This window comes from Lathyrus oleraceus, chromosome 7 (genome assembly GCF_024323335.1).
Source record: "Lathyrus oleraceus cultivar Zhongwan6 chromosome 7, CAAS_Psat_ZW6_1.0, whole genome shotgun sequence".
NCBI classification, from domain to species: Eukaryota; Viridiplantae; Streptophyta; class Magnoliopsida; order Fabales; family Fabaceae; genus Lathyrus; species Lathyrus oleraceus.
The window spans coordinates 24,754,694-24,769,579 of NC_066585.1; the positions used below are offsets into that span (position 1 = coordinate 24,754,694).

At 38.7% G+C, this 14,886-nt stretch overlaps 1 long non-coding RNA gene across 2 annotated transcripts; it reads right to left on the reverse strand.

Moving 5' to 3' along the window:
• LOC127100495 (uncharacterized) lies at positions 1 to 1,736 on the reverse strand. 2 transcript variants are annotated; one of them, XR_007794425.1, is made up of 4 exons: positions 934 to 1,735; positions 679 to 707; positions 492 to 578; positions 1 to 377 (listed from the first exon to the last, which is right to left on the reverse strand). It is a non-coding gene; the product is annotated as an uncharacterized LOC127100495 (long non-coding RNA). The 2 variants fall into 2 exon arrangements; XR_007794424.1 differs by having other exon boundaries at positions 3 to 377; positions 492 to 707; positions 934 to 1,736.
• Between the last annotated feature and the right edge of the window lie 13,150 nt (positions 1,737 to 14,886).

Genomic DNA, 14,886 nt, shown 5'->3' on the forward strand with positions numbered 1-14,886 from the left:
AAAGAAACAAGGCCAAGGGAGTGAGCATGGCAAGGAACTAAACCAGAATTACGGTGCAGACCCTATTGTGCAGAACTAGCATGAGCCAGCAGCTGCACCAAGCTAAACTGCAAGTAAATTACATTCTTGCAGCAGGCTGGTCACATCCAAGCAAGCCCTATTGCAGACCCAAAACAGGACATGCATTACATGCTACAAACACGTTCCTGCAGTAACTCATGGGCATACAACCTGCAATCCGACACGTATCATGTTGCAGAGTTGTGGTTAAACCTTCCCTAGCAGGTGACAGTTGTATCTCTGATTGTGTAGTTTCTGAAATGGTGGGAACTAAAACACCCTATCCTGCTGCAATGCCATGCTACAAGGAACCTAACCTGCATATCCATAACACCATTCAGCATCAATAGTGCACAACAGGGTTAGAAGCATCATGTGGTAGCAAGCAAAACAAACGGTAACATGTCCAACGCATACATAACCATACATACCAGATCAATACATAATGACTAGAGTTGGAACATTTGACTTGAGCTAAGTCATATCAACCAAGCATCCCACTGCAACTTCAGAGCTACCTGCAAAAGAGGATCAAGGTGATTCTAATGGCTACACCAGCAAAATCCATAACAGTTGGCAATGCAAGGCAAGAAATGGAATTTGAGTCGTAACCATTACCCTGTTGCAGAATCAAAAACCATGAAAACCTGCAGAAACAGAGCAAGTTGTCTAAGCGTACCAACACAGACATATAATCCAAAAAAAAGCAGTTCAGTTCAAAGCAATGAGTTTCAAAACAATAAGCAGTTCAGGAAGTTAAGGGATCCAAACCAATTTGGTTCAATGAAAATATCCAGACTTCAGTGAAAAAATCAAAGAGTGAAGCGTGCTATTCATTTTTCTAAATCCCACGTGACTTAATTCAAAACTCACCTTCTCATTCACTTAAGTGCCAGCTGGACGAATGAGATTGAGCCACCCAAATCCAATTCTCCAATTTGCTCTTGGATCGTGCTATATAAGCGGCAATCATTGCCAATCATTGGGTTCGAAAGATTTTTCCCTGATTCCAAAAAGCTTCTGCACTCAATCCTCACCTTCAGTACACGCTCATCCTCCATTGTTGTGGGAGCTTCATCATTCGAAGCTCTACACGGCAGAGCTAAACCACCACTTCCACCTCGATTCTTCAACGACATTCACTGTATCAATCTTCAACCATACTCTTAGAATCTTCAACCACCGTAACGAATTCTCGAAACCTTCGCCATCAACGATCAACGTCTCACCAGAATCACTCCAAGAAAGGCAGAAGAAGAAGAGCACTGAATACAAGTGGAGGCGAAGCTCGCGGCAAGGAGAAATTCTAACCGAATTCAAGAAAATTGCAAGCACTGAAACAGAAGGAAGAAGAACGCGGTGACTCATCAAACCTGTGATGCACCAAACCTTTCTGGCGTAATCGCACACCATCAACAAGTAACGCGTCGCCGAAGCTTCTTTCGCCGCCGCCGGTAGTCCTCAACGCTCTTCTTTCGAATTCTGCAGATCCATTCGTAGCCGTCACCGATCCGTCATCCCGTCGTCATCGCCGGTAAGTTGTTGTTCTTCTTTTTCGTCATGCTCGAGCAATTCGGTGATGCCGTTGCGATTCGGCTCCGTAGATTAGGATAGCTGATGTTGTTGATTTCGTGAGTTTGAGTAGTTGATTGTTGATGGTGGATGGACGCGAATCGCGTTAGACTGTTGAACGGTCCGAGATGGTGAAGCGTCCGCGAACAGCGATGTTGGTTGGTGAATGTCATGGTGATGACGAACGTGATGTTCGCATGGAGCTTTTTTTTTAAGCACTTTTTCAACTGCAAGCGCTTCATTTGCCCGTGTAGCTTTTGCGAAAAAAGCGCGTTTGGTGAATTTTTCTTGGACTTCACCTGTATGCTTCCTCACATGTGTATTTTGAGGTTCCAGATGGTTAGATACTGACTAGAAGAATTAGGATTATGTAGAAGCATTAGATCTCAGATTAATATGCTAGTTAATTAGTTCTTAGGACTTTAATTAGGTATTAAAATTGGTTTAGGAGCTAATTAGGTCTTAGAGATTAATTAGAATAGATTTAGGATTTAGAATTAGAGTTAAATAATAATTAGAAATTAATCTTAGGACTGTTACGATGAGTACATTAATATTAGGATTAACTTTAGACTTAATTAGGTGGATTAGTGATAGAAGTCATTTGAAACATTAATTTTAGGATTAGAATTAGATAATCTCTTGGATTTTTTTAGAATATTAAATCTAACTTAGATTTTAATTGATTCTAATTAGGATCTCATAATAGAATTTTAGTTCAATATTGCTCCCTAACTGTGAAATGACTATTCTACCCCTAGGCTTAGAAATAATTCGGTCTTGCATGCTCCCTTAATTTTAGGACATGTTATCACTTGAGTAAATGAATTTCATGTGGAGTATCAGCTTCTGTTCTGGATTTTTTCCCTCTTTTGACCCTAGGCTTTGACCTAGTGGTTTGGACTCACTGTTTGGATTATGGATTTCAGGTTCAAAGGCACATTGCCATGATTGGAGTGCCTCATTCATTTAAGCCTGATTATTGGTTGATGTTGGCTAACATTGTGTTGTTTTGTAGGCTTTGAGAACAAATTCACTTGTGCTTGTGCCTTGCTCATTGTCTGATGATGCTTTGTCTGTCTGTTTAATATTGACTGTTGGTTGTTTGTCTACACAGTTTAACTGATTGTTTTAGATTTTTTCACAGGTACCTAAGTGGCTTTGAGTTCATTTTGAACTTTGCTTTGCTAGCTTGTGGTTGCTTACCACTGAGGTATAATCTTCTGACTTCATGTAGTCTGGAAGACCTGGCCTGTTAATTGGCCAGGCAACTGTCTGAAGTCCTCCTTAAGAGGCGATGTTTGTGGTTGTTTACATTTTGTGCCAGGCAGGGAAAGTCCTTATTTAAGGCAATTGGTGGAAGCCAAGGGATATGCAATCTATCCCCCACTATTCTGTTGAGTCGTCCCTCTGCTCGCACGGCTGTGTGTTGATGCATTGGGACACAAACCCAAGATCTTGTGCTGTTGCACAATCGAGTCAGAGTCTTGAGCGTAGAAGGGTCCCTCCATTCTGGACCCACGCTCCTTTGTCTGAAGCTCTCCCTGGTCAGGGATAAGAGCTGTGAAGTCTCATCTTCACTCACCTTTCATCAGCTTCACCTTAGCCCCTCAATGGCAAGGTTAAGAGCTAACCTTACCCCGATACAGAGGCTTATTTGTCGAGGTCGATATGACCCCTCGACTAAAGCCTAGCCTTGATGTTTGAGCCCCTTGTTGGTGTGTTCATTTCATGCTGTATATGCTTGTGTGGTGTGATTGTATCCCTTAGGTTTGCTAGACTCCGCGTAGTCTCGTTTGCATGTCAATTAAGGTAGCACGGTTCCTTCGTATAGGACTTCCTTTCTTGCTTGAGCTTTCCTAAAACACAAACGAACATTATCCCCTCTTAAGGATACGTCAATTCCTTCTACTACAGGTGAGTAAGTCTCCAAAGGTCGAGCATCAGGTAGATTGCGTAGTGACGTTATCCACTTAAAAAACACAAACCAACAGGAATAGTTTAGCCGAACTACGACAACTCTGATTCTCATGTCCAGATGAGATACGTAGGCACGAGATGCGATGTCTTGTCGAGTTTGACTAACAACTAACACTAATTCTTTTCTCTCGCCCTCGTTGCGATTGAGACCTTCCCTTTCTCTTGCCCTAGTTGCAATCGAGACCCTTCTTCTTGTTGTGTGTTTGGAAGCTGATGTAAGTCCATCGAGTGGCATTCGGGTTCCAGTGTGCGTGTGTTTGGTTCGGATGCTGATGTAAGCCCAGTGATTGGCATTCAGGCTCCACGTTTGCCTCCTTGTGTGTGTTTTTGGTTCGAATGCTGATGTAAGTCCAGTGATTGGCATTCAGGCTCCACGTTTGCCTTTGCCTGTGTTTGTTTGTGTGCGTGTTAGCCGAGCTACGAATGCTCTGATTCTCCTTCGTCCAAAGGAGATACGTATGCATAGGATGCGATATCCTAGCGAGCATGTGTCGTTTCCCCAGTCCGAACTACTTTGACTCTGATGTCTATGCTTGATAGACTAAGTAGGCCCAGGATGCGATATCCTGCCGAGTCAGTTTCAGTCTGTTTTCTTGTGTCTCTTTCAGCCTGGGTAGATGTTTATTTGAGCAGTGTTTTAGCAACCATTTTCCTTTCTATTGTGCGTGGATCCCGTCGAGTACGACGGATGCGTAGGGGTGCTAATACCTTCCCTTCGCATAACCGACTCCCGATCCCATTCTCTTTGGTCGCGAGACCACGCTTTTTCCAGGTTTACTCTGAGCGTTTCCTTTCCCTCTTTTGGGATAAATAACGCACGGTGGCGGCTCTGTTGTTCTGTTTTCCCGCCGGTTTTTCGCGTAATGCGACACACTAGAACCCTTTTTATCTCCCATTCTTCACATTTGATAACGATGACCATATGGTCGTCGTTGTAAGGATGAATGCCACATGCATCTTCCTCCGAGAATACAATCGTGACTTCTGATGCTTTCATATCCTTGACCTAGGGGAGGTCTTTCATGCTCAGGAATTGACATGTGTATCTTCTGCGGACGAAGTTGGTCTCACCGCCCCTAGTGGATCCTCTTGATATGGTATTAACTATTAAGCGTATGATGTGTCATTGTACTGCCCTTGCCCTGGGATACTTTTTGGCTTTGCTTGGGCCTGGACTTCTGGCATCTTCTAGCATGTACAGGTTACGACGCTCCACCTGGTTGGAGGAGCCGTCCTTCGTATACTTCTTGAGGTGGCCCTCCCGTATCAACTTTTCTATTTCCTTCTTTACCTGGTAGAAATCGTCGGTATGATGTCCTTTTATCCTATGGAACTTACAAAACCTCTCAAGCTCATATACCCTCACCTCGGACCAAGGGCAAGTGGTGTCGAGATGTTGTGTAAGTGAAGTACCTCGCACCAGATATGTTCTCGACAGGTGTTCAAAGGAGTGAAATTCTTCGTCACTTTCCCAACCTTTTTGAATGTGGGTTTGTCCTTTACAGGCGAGTGTCGTGCCGCGAAAAATACCTGCGCACATCACACGCTCGAAGATACAACAGAGTCTCCATCGAACTTTATTTATTTAAAAGGAAAGAGAAAATATCGATAAAACCTAAGGCAAAGAGAAAAAGGGTAAGGAAGTTGGTTATGTAAGGAAAAGGTATTATCACCCCTCACATCTGTTGTACTCAACGAGAACCATTTTTTATTATTCTTTGCATGAATAGGTGTTGTTATCTAAAGGTTACTTGCAATAGATTTTATTAAAGGGGAAAAAATATATTAATTAATTATGCAATGAGAAAATCAGAGCTCCCTAGTTCATGGTAAAAGACTACGAATTTGTTGGTTTATTTTAAGAAACAATTATAATTGTATCCTATAAGTGCTTTGACGTTAGCTGATTTTGATTTTAGTTCGGATGCTCTAAGCTTTTAGTCTGACTGCTAAGGAATGAATGACACCAGTTCTTTTATGAAAAGAAAGTTGTTTGAATTGAGGAAAAGAAAGAAATTTGTTTTGAGAAGGTTTTTGAGTGAATTTAATTGGAAAAGAGATTTAAATGGATTGAATTGATTTGTGAATTGTGAATTTGTTGTTTGGTATGGTGAAAGTATTGTTTGGACCAAAAAGGTGTTGTTTGAACCCCTAGAGCAATGTGAAATTATGGTATGCAAATCCCAGATGTCTTATACGATGTCACGACACCGAGGTCAGCACATTGTCACAATACAAACAATATCAATGTTTAAGTAAGTAGCACGAAGTAAATAACAAAAATAGTTGTTAACCCAGTTTGGTGCAACGTCACCTACATCTTGGGGAATCCAAGCCATGAAGGAAATCCATTATAACAAAATTAGTTCGAAGTTCTAAACAACCTCAGGTTTTACAAACTTATCACCTAATCTCTACCCGTGGAAGTTTCTATTAAAGACTTTCCTAGATATGAGACCCCTCACACTTCCCTTCAATCACACAATAGTGACAACGACTTCTATCAATAAACAGAGGACACAAAATAGAATCTACTATTTCTTAAAAGCTCATGAGTGATTCATAATTACAACTCAATAACACAAGTCTAATTCAAGTATCAAAGAGATACTCGAATGGCTCACAAATAACAAAGATAACTAAACCCTAACAAAGACAATTTCCAGCACTGCTTCGTTACATTCTTAGGTTTAGAATCCATCTTTAAATAGACCTAGAAAGGCATGGACTTTGGGCTTGATCAATAGTAGATCCAAGGACTATTGCACAATCTTCTGCAGATTTGATTCCAATCATATCAGATGTTTCCTAAAATGTTTTGACATCCTTGCTTCGGAAACAAGGCAAAGAACAAACGTTCATTTGCTTTTAAAATACGCGTTTCTTGAACCACATAACTTGTGAAATAAATCTTCCGAGGATCTTCAGATATCTCACGATAGAAACAAATCTTTCAAGAAACTGAAATAGGGCACACTCCAATGTTGAATCAACATGTCAGGACATCTTGTCCAATATCTTGCTTGAATACAAGTTTTTCCAAGATGTAACCAATCATTATACATCAGACTTAACAATCTCCCAATTTGGAAAAATTTGACTAAAACAACATTTGCTTACCCCAACTAGAAAGAGGGTAAAGATCACAACAATAAGGTGCAAGATAAACAACACACAATCATAAGAAAACATGATCTTCTTCAAACCAAAAAACAACAGAGGAAAACGCAACAGAAACAAAAACTTAGCCTCACAACAGAGAGAATTAAACTCTCACACGAAGAACCCGCTTAAAAGAAAAATAAATTCTCTCAGTCAGGATATCAAGACATTTGATCTGACTTCATAAACACTAATAGCCCACATGTACTAACATATTACCATAAGCTAGAAAAGCATATGCTCTCCTGAGTAGTAGAACAGGGACAAGAGCCACTCCCCCTCAAGGGGAAGGAGTCATAGCATGGATATAAAAAAAGTCACAAGAACTACCCCCTCCCCCCTTTTTAGCCAAAAGATTGGCAAACACAATCAAACTTAGAAGTAGCAGAGCAAACAAACAATTGAGTTGTAGACCAAGAGCACTAAAAGTGCATAAATATTTAGGGCATAACCCACAAAACAAAAACATCCAAAAGCAAAAAAAAGAGACAGAAGAAACAGAACACTTCAGTCTTCATCACTGTTAGTTGTCTATTCATCATCACTAGCATCAACACCTTATTCATTAGTATCTTCTGCACCCACATTATCACCTTCCAGATTTCCCTCAGCCTTTTCTTCAGACAAAGCCTTTATCAGGATCTCAAGCCCTCTCTTCCTTTTAGTACAACCTTTGATATTTGCATCCAAGGTTTTATAGGTGTCTTTTAGTTCAACAAGGATTCTTATCTTAGAAATAGATCTAGTAGGTTTCTGGCCAGATGTCATGACAATATCTGGAACATGTTTCCCCATGAAAAGCCTATAACGTAATGACATAGGGGGGTCTCTTTAGCAGTCACCATCAGAACTGAGCAAAATACTAGGGTGTGGACTCAGTGTGACACCATAAATCAATGAGGGAAAGTCTATAGGCATCTTCACAACAAATGAGGCAGCATGTTTCATTGTTTGTTCAAAGACATAGGATTCAAAGTCAAAATTTATTTTGGTCCATACAATATAAATGAACTTACCCATCCTGTAGCAATGTTAGAAGTATGATTAGTTGGCACCCAATGAGCAGCTCCAATTCTGTGAAGTACTACATACTTCACACTCAAGCAACCTACTGGCAGTTTCCCTTTTCTAGGCCATTCATTTACTTGCTTTGCCATAATTTCTTTGCAAATGACATTGTCCCAAACTTCCACTTCAGCTTGTGCTTCTTCGCTTCTACCAAAAAACATGTTTATGATTTCAGGAGAGAATTCCACACACCTTCCTCTTACATAAACCTTTCTAAACTACTTACTCCTCTTGTTATCACACTCCTTATATATATATATATATATATATATATATATATATATATATATATATATATATATATATATATATATATATATATATATATATATATATATATATATATATATATTCATAATGAATTCTTTAACAAGCATTTCATAACACTTTCCAAAGCCAGTCACACTTTTCATCAATCCAGCTTCTTGAATCAGACTCATTGCTTCTTTGCACTAAAATGCATATTTTCCAAGTTCCCTTTCCAAAGCCAGTCTCCTTTGCTAAACAAATTTCCACTTTTCTACATTTTCCACAAAGTGAAAGGAGATGTTGTCAATTGGAACTTGATGAATATTTGTTGGAATCTTCTTCCCAAAAGCTTGCTTTCTTGTAGCAGAAACAATGTCTTAAACATCATGTTCGACATCACAGCCAGACTCACTAGAACCAAATGGGACTTACTTCCTCTTCAGGAATCTCTTCTTGGTGGCAGGAGTAATAACCTTTCTCCACCATTTTGTAGGGCCAACACTAGTACTTCTCTTGAGAGATTTAGAGGGCTTGCTAGAGGACTCAACATATTTACCTTTTCTGTTCTTTAACCTTTTAGCTATTCCTGGAGCCAATATCTTACCAATGGGCTCATCATCAGAATTCATATCATCTACGTTCACAATGTCTGTATATTAACCCTTCTTCTCACCATAGTTTTCTTCTTTGTCCAACAAATCACCAAACATGCCATCAGAATCATCTTTTTCTTCTAATTTTTCAGGGGACTGAGTAGAAACATTTTCATTAGATTTATCAAGAGTGGTTTCGATAGGGTTATCAGTTTGGGCCAAGGATGTGGAGACATCCGACACAACATCAGTCTTAGGTTCAATACCCAATACTTGAGAAATCAACACACAAATATTTTTATCAACTTATCTCTTTCAGCAATAACCATACTAGATTTACTCAGAGTCATAACAGATCTAGGTTTATTAGTGTTCTCAGATGTTTCAACATTTCCCATAACTTCTGGAACAACAAACCTTTTTGCAGAAGCATCAACATTCACTTTGACATTAATAGGATCAAGGTACAAGCTACTCATTGAATGAGGTTTTCTGACATCATTAGAGAGATCAAGATTTCTTACATCACTAACAGCCATAGATGGAGATGAAATGGTACTTACTTTAGAGGGCTTGCCCTTTTTCGAAGCAGCTGTTTTAGGCTTCCTTATAGGGGTTGCATGGACAGGAAAAATAGAGAGAGGAACAACATCATTAATAACTTCAAAATGATCTACATCTGTACCGACACTCTTAGGGTTCAATTGCTCTTTGGTGCGCTGACTGGGAGTTGAGACAAAAGGTTAAGACATTTTGGAATTTTGATTTTTAGAAATGAAGTTCAAGGAGAATGTAGTGAGATGAAGGTAACCGAGAATGATGATCAACATGTTTCTAAGGATAGCGTGAATGATATTGGTGGAATGGGTAGGGTGGTGTGCTGGGAAAATAAGGAAAGTTTGTAATGTTTTTCCTTGAGTTTTGTGCACCGTTAAATGGAGGGAAGATAAATTTTGATTTGCATGCCTCCATATCAGTAATTGTTATAATTCTTCAAGCATGCAAATACACAATTTGCCTCTTAACTTCTCAAACTGATTTACATCCAATGCTTTAGTGAAAATATCTGTCAGTTGCTTCTCAATGGCTACATGCTCAGAGTAACAATTTTGTCTTCAACAAGATTCTTGATAAAATGATGACGAATATCAATATGATTAGTTATGTTGTGTTGAATGGGATTCTTAGATATGTTGATAGAACTTAGATTGTCACAATATAATGTCATTAAATCTTGTTGGACATTATACTCCTCTAGCATTTGTTTCATCCAAATTAATTGAGAGCAAATACTTCCTGCTACAATATATTCAGCCTCAGTCGTAGACAATGACACACATTTTTGCTTCTTGTTGAACCAAGATATAAGATTATTTACTAAGAAGAAACATCCTCCATAAGTGTTATTTCTATCATCAATACTACTTGCCCAGTCTGCATCATAACATCCTATAAACATGAAATTTTCATTATGAGAATACATTATTCCATAGTCACTAGTCCCATTGATGTATTTCATAATCCTTTTCACTTAAGTAATATGACTCATTTTGGGTTCTGACTAATATCTTGCACACACTCTTATAGAAAATGATGTCAGGCTTGCTAGCTGTAAGATACAACAAGCTACCAATCATACTCTTGTACAGACTTTGATCCACATATACACCTTTTTCATCTTTAGTTAACTTCAAGTGAGCTGGTTCAGGTGTCCTTTTGTGACTTGCATTTTCCATGCCAAACTTCTTTACTATACTCTTAGCATGCTTGCTTTTAGAGATAAAGATAGTATCATCAATTTATTTGACTTGAAGACCAAGAAAGTAAGTAAATTCACCAACAAGACTCATCTCAAATTTATATAACATATGCCTGACAAAATGTTGGACCATCTGATTTGATATCCCTCCAAACACAATGTCATCAACATATATTTAAGCTATCATGAGTTTACCATGCTTTTCTTTAAAAAAACAAGGTGTCTGTTCCTCCTTTCCTGTAGCCATTGTTGACAGGGAACTTAGTTAGCCTTTCATGCCAAGCCCTAGGTGCTTGCTTCAATCCATAAAGATCTTTCCTTAGTTTGTAAACAAGATCTGGAAAGTTAGGATCTATGAACCCCTTGAGTTGTTCAACATACACTTTTTCATTCAAGTACCCATTTAAGAAAGCACTTTTCACATCCATCTGAAATAGCTTAAATTTAAGCATACAAGTCACTCCTAAAAGCAAGCTTATGGACTTAAGATGAGCAACAAGAGCAAAAGTCTCATCAAAATCAACCCCTTTAATTTGAGTGTATCCTTGTGCAACAAGTCTAGCCTTGTTTTTGGTTATGTTGGTTCTAAGTGTTGGCAGCAACTTTGGTAAAACAAAGAGTGTTCACAAGATGTAGCATGTGATGTCTTAACATAAGATATTTGTGTACCTGCTGGAGTTTAAAAAATATAATTATGCAGGATTGTTTCAGGATGTCATACACAATGTCATGGCATCTGATATTATGTACCTGCTGGAAATTATAAATGGAATTATGCAGGATTATTCCAGGATGTCAGACCCGATGTCATGACATCTTGTACACAGAACATTCAGGGTGAATGTTATGTGTTTTGTGATTGCGCATTTAATGGCAATCTATGTATGATTGAAGATCTGATTTGCAGGCGCATTCAATCATTAATTACAACCTGATTTACTTATTTTCCAAGGAGATCTAACTAGCTGTCATGAGAAGATTTAATTGGAAAATAGTTTTAGGGTTTTCAAGATGTCCAAGCCCAGCTGAATGCTTCTATAAGTAGGACATGGAAAACCTGATTTGTAACACAACCAATACTGAGCGAAATATTGAGAGAATATAAGGGTTTGTGTCTTATTAGTTGTGAGACTTGTAAGCCATTCAATTCATCCATAGATGATTGAATTGGTCTGATTTGTGGGTTGTAATTTGTCACTCTAAGCTTTTAAGCATGAGCGTGTGTACTTGATTGAAGCTGTTAAGCAAGATCAAGTGTGTGTCTACTTGGTTAAAGATCAAGTATGTGTCTACTTGGTTGAAGATCAAGTGTGTGTCTACTTGGTTGAAGATCAAGTGTGTGTCTACTTGATTGAAGATCAAGTGTGTGTAATTGAAAAGTGTCTTCTTTTTAGAGTAATTGTTGTTTAAAATCACATGTATGATTGAGGGGGAGTGAATGGGTTATCATATCTAAGAGTGCTTAGGTAGAATTCGCACGGGTAGTGATTAGGTGAGAAAGACTGTAACTTGTTGAAGTGTACGGAGAGTCTTTGAACTGATTCTATTTAGTGGATTTCCTTCCTGGCTTGGTAGCCCCCAAATGTAGGTGAGTTGGACCGAACTGGGTTAACAGTTGCTTGTGTCTCTTGCATTGCTATTCTTTATCTTTATCCTGTTTGTTTTACTCAGATATTAGTGTCATGACATTACCTTTAACATCTCATATCTGATACCAGAATTATAATTGGTATCAGAGCAGGAATTCTGCTCTGGTTCTGGGTGAGATCTAGGGACAATACTTTCTGGTACAATGGAGAGAGAGGGAGGATCTGTTCACAGGCCACCAATTTTGGATGGATCTAACTATGACTATTGGAAACCTCAAATGGTAGCTTTCTTAAAATCTCTAGATAATAAGGCTTGGAAGGCTGGGTACATTCAGTAATTACTAAGGAAGGAGAAGCCACAACTGACAAGAAGCCTGAAGAACAATGGTCCAAGGAGGAGGAGGATCTAGCCCTTGGAAATTCTAAAGCATTGAATGCCATATTTAATGGAGTAGACAAGAACATCTTCAGGTTGGTAAACATCTGTGAGGTGGTTAAAGATGCTTGGGACATTCTCAAAACCACTCATGAAGGCACCTCTAGAGTTAAAATGTCTAGACTACAGTTGCTCACCTCCAAGTTTGAAAATTTAAGGATGAAAGAAGATGAAAATATACATGAATTTCATATGAGCATTCTTGAAATTGCTAATGCCCCAGGAGCCCTGGGAGAGAAGATGCCTGATGAGAAGCTAGTAAGGAAAATACTCAGGTCACTCCCTAAGACATTTGCTATGAAAGTGACAGCCATAGAAGAGTCTCAAGATATCTCCAACATGAGAGTTGATGAGCTAATTGGTTCCCTCCAAACATTTGAGATGGGAATGAGTGATGGATCTGAAAGGAAAACTAAAAGCATAGCCTTCATATCAAACACAGAGGAGGAAAATAGTCAGGATGTTGATGAGGATCTGGAAAATGATGTAGCAATGCTGGGAAGACAGACCAACAGACTGTTGAAAAAGATGGATGTAAGATCTAAGGCTAATGTCAAGAACATCTCATCTGACATCAGTAAATCCAATAATGCTGGAAGAAGAACAAGGTTAGATGATAAGCCCAAAGAATGAAAAGAAGTACAGTGCTATGGATGTAATGGGTATGGACACATCAGAACTGAATGTGGAACCTACCTCAAGAAGCAGAAGATGAGTCTTGCTGCCACTTGGTCTGATGAGAGTGAAACAGAAGAATCTACAAATGTGGTGACTGCCTTGAATGGAAGATGGGGTTCTGATGAAGACTCAAGTGATGATGAAGTAACCTTTGAAGAGTTGGCCACTACCTACAGAAAGTTGTGTCACAAAAGTGCAGAGGTATGTAAACAGGTTGAAAGCCAGAAGAAGGTAATAACTCAACTTGAGAATGAGAAGGTAGAACACTTGAAAACCATCTCCAAATTAAAAACAGAAGAAGTGGTTCTGAATTCCAAGCTAGAAGAAAGTCAAATCCAAAAGAAAGTGATAGTACAGCTGGAGAATGAGAAGGCAGAGTATGTGGAAACCATCTCCAAGTTAAAAACTGAAGCTATGTTCTTGAATTCTAAACTAGAAGAGATGACCAAGTATGTAAGAATGTTAAATAATGGATTTTACTCCTTAGACAAGATTCTCCAAACTGGACAAATAATAGGAGACAAATCTGGCATTGGGTATAATGGATCTAAGCCTGAGTGCAGTTACACTGGTTGTAAACCTAAATCCAAACCTAAGTGCAGCCACATTAAAAGCAAACCTGAGATGTCACATCATATGTCACAACATCAGAAGGAAAGACAGCAAAAACGGAAACATCAAAGATGGAGATGCCATTACTATGGAAAATTTGGCTGTAACACCTCAAAATTTGCCCTCCTCTCTTGGGACTAGTTTAACATATTGCATATCATTTTTAGGTCATTAGGCATTGCATATTGCGTATCATGTGGTTACATTGTGCAAGTCATCCTCCTAAGTCTTGATCAGAAGATAAGAGGTTAATATGCAAGCTAGGGTTTTTCATTCATTGGACTGATCACTAATTATCTGAGGATGGTGATTCAAATTAGGGTTTTGTGGTTCTCAAGGAGATTGGTCTTCATCTTGGGGGGATTGATACATCATCATCATCATGGTCTTGATATCATCCAATAAGTTCAAGGGTTTGATCAAGATACCTTGAGATTAGGGTTTTGACCATTGGTCAACCCTAATCAGTTGCATTGGGCCAATCAGGGTTTGTGCAGGAGATGGGGTCTACAATGGATATGGGGATCATTTCATGATTGTATTGAGCTTATGGAGGCTAGGGTTTCATCATTGAGCCATTTCATTAGAAGATTGGGGCTCAGATTGATCAGTGCATTGCCAAATTCATCTATTAGTTGAAAAGTCGACTGTGGTCAACTGTGCTTGATTTTATGGATTTGGAGGTGGGAGAGAGTTGGATACACTTCATTCATGTTGAAACAAGTTTCATTTGACATGTCAAAGCTGAAGAATGAAGAAAATAAAGTCAGACAAAAAATTGCCAAAAATAGAAAGTGACTTGTAATGAAAGTTTCCAAAAATGGAAAGTTTTTCACCACAAAATTACATGTCCAAAAAATCTTCAAATGAAAATTTGTTCAACATGAAAGTTGTAGATCTTGCTCTCACCTTTCCAAAAAGTCCAAGAACTTGAAATTCCCATGTATGGTTGACAAGTTATGGTCCATTCATTTTCCAAAAATGCCTATAATCAAAGTGGCATAACTTTCACATGGAATGTCCAAAATGAGTGATCTTTTTATGAGAAAACTCCATTTCACATGTACTTTCAGGGTGCATAATCAAAATTCATCAAAAATGGTCAATGCAAAAGGTCAATTTTCAAGT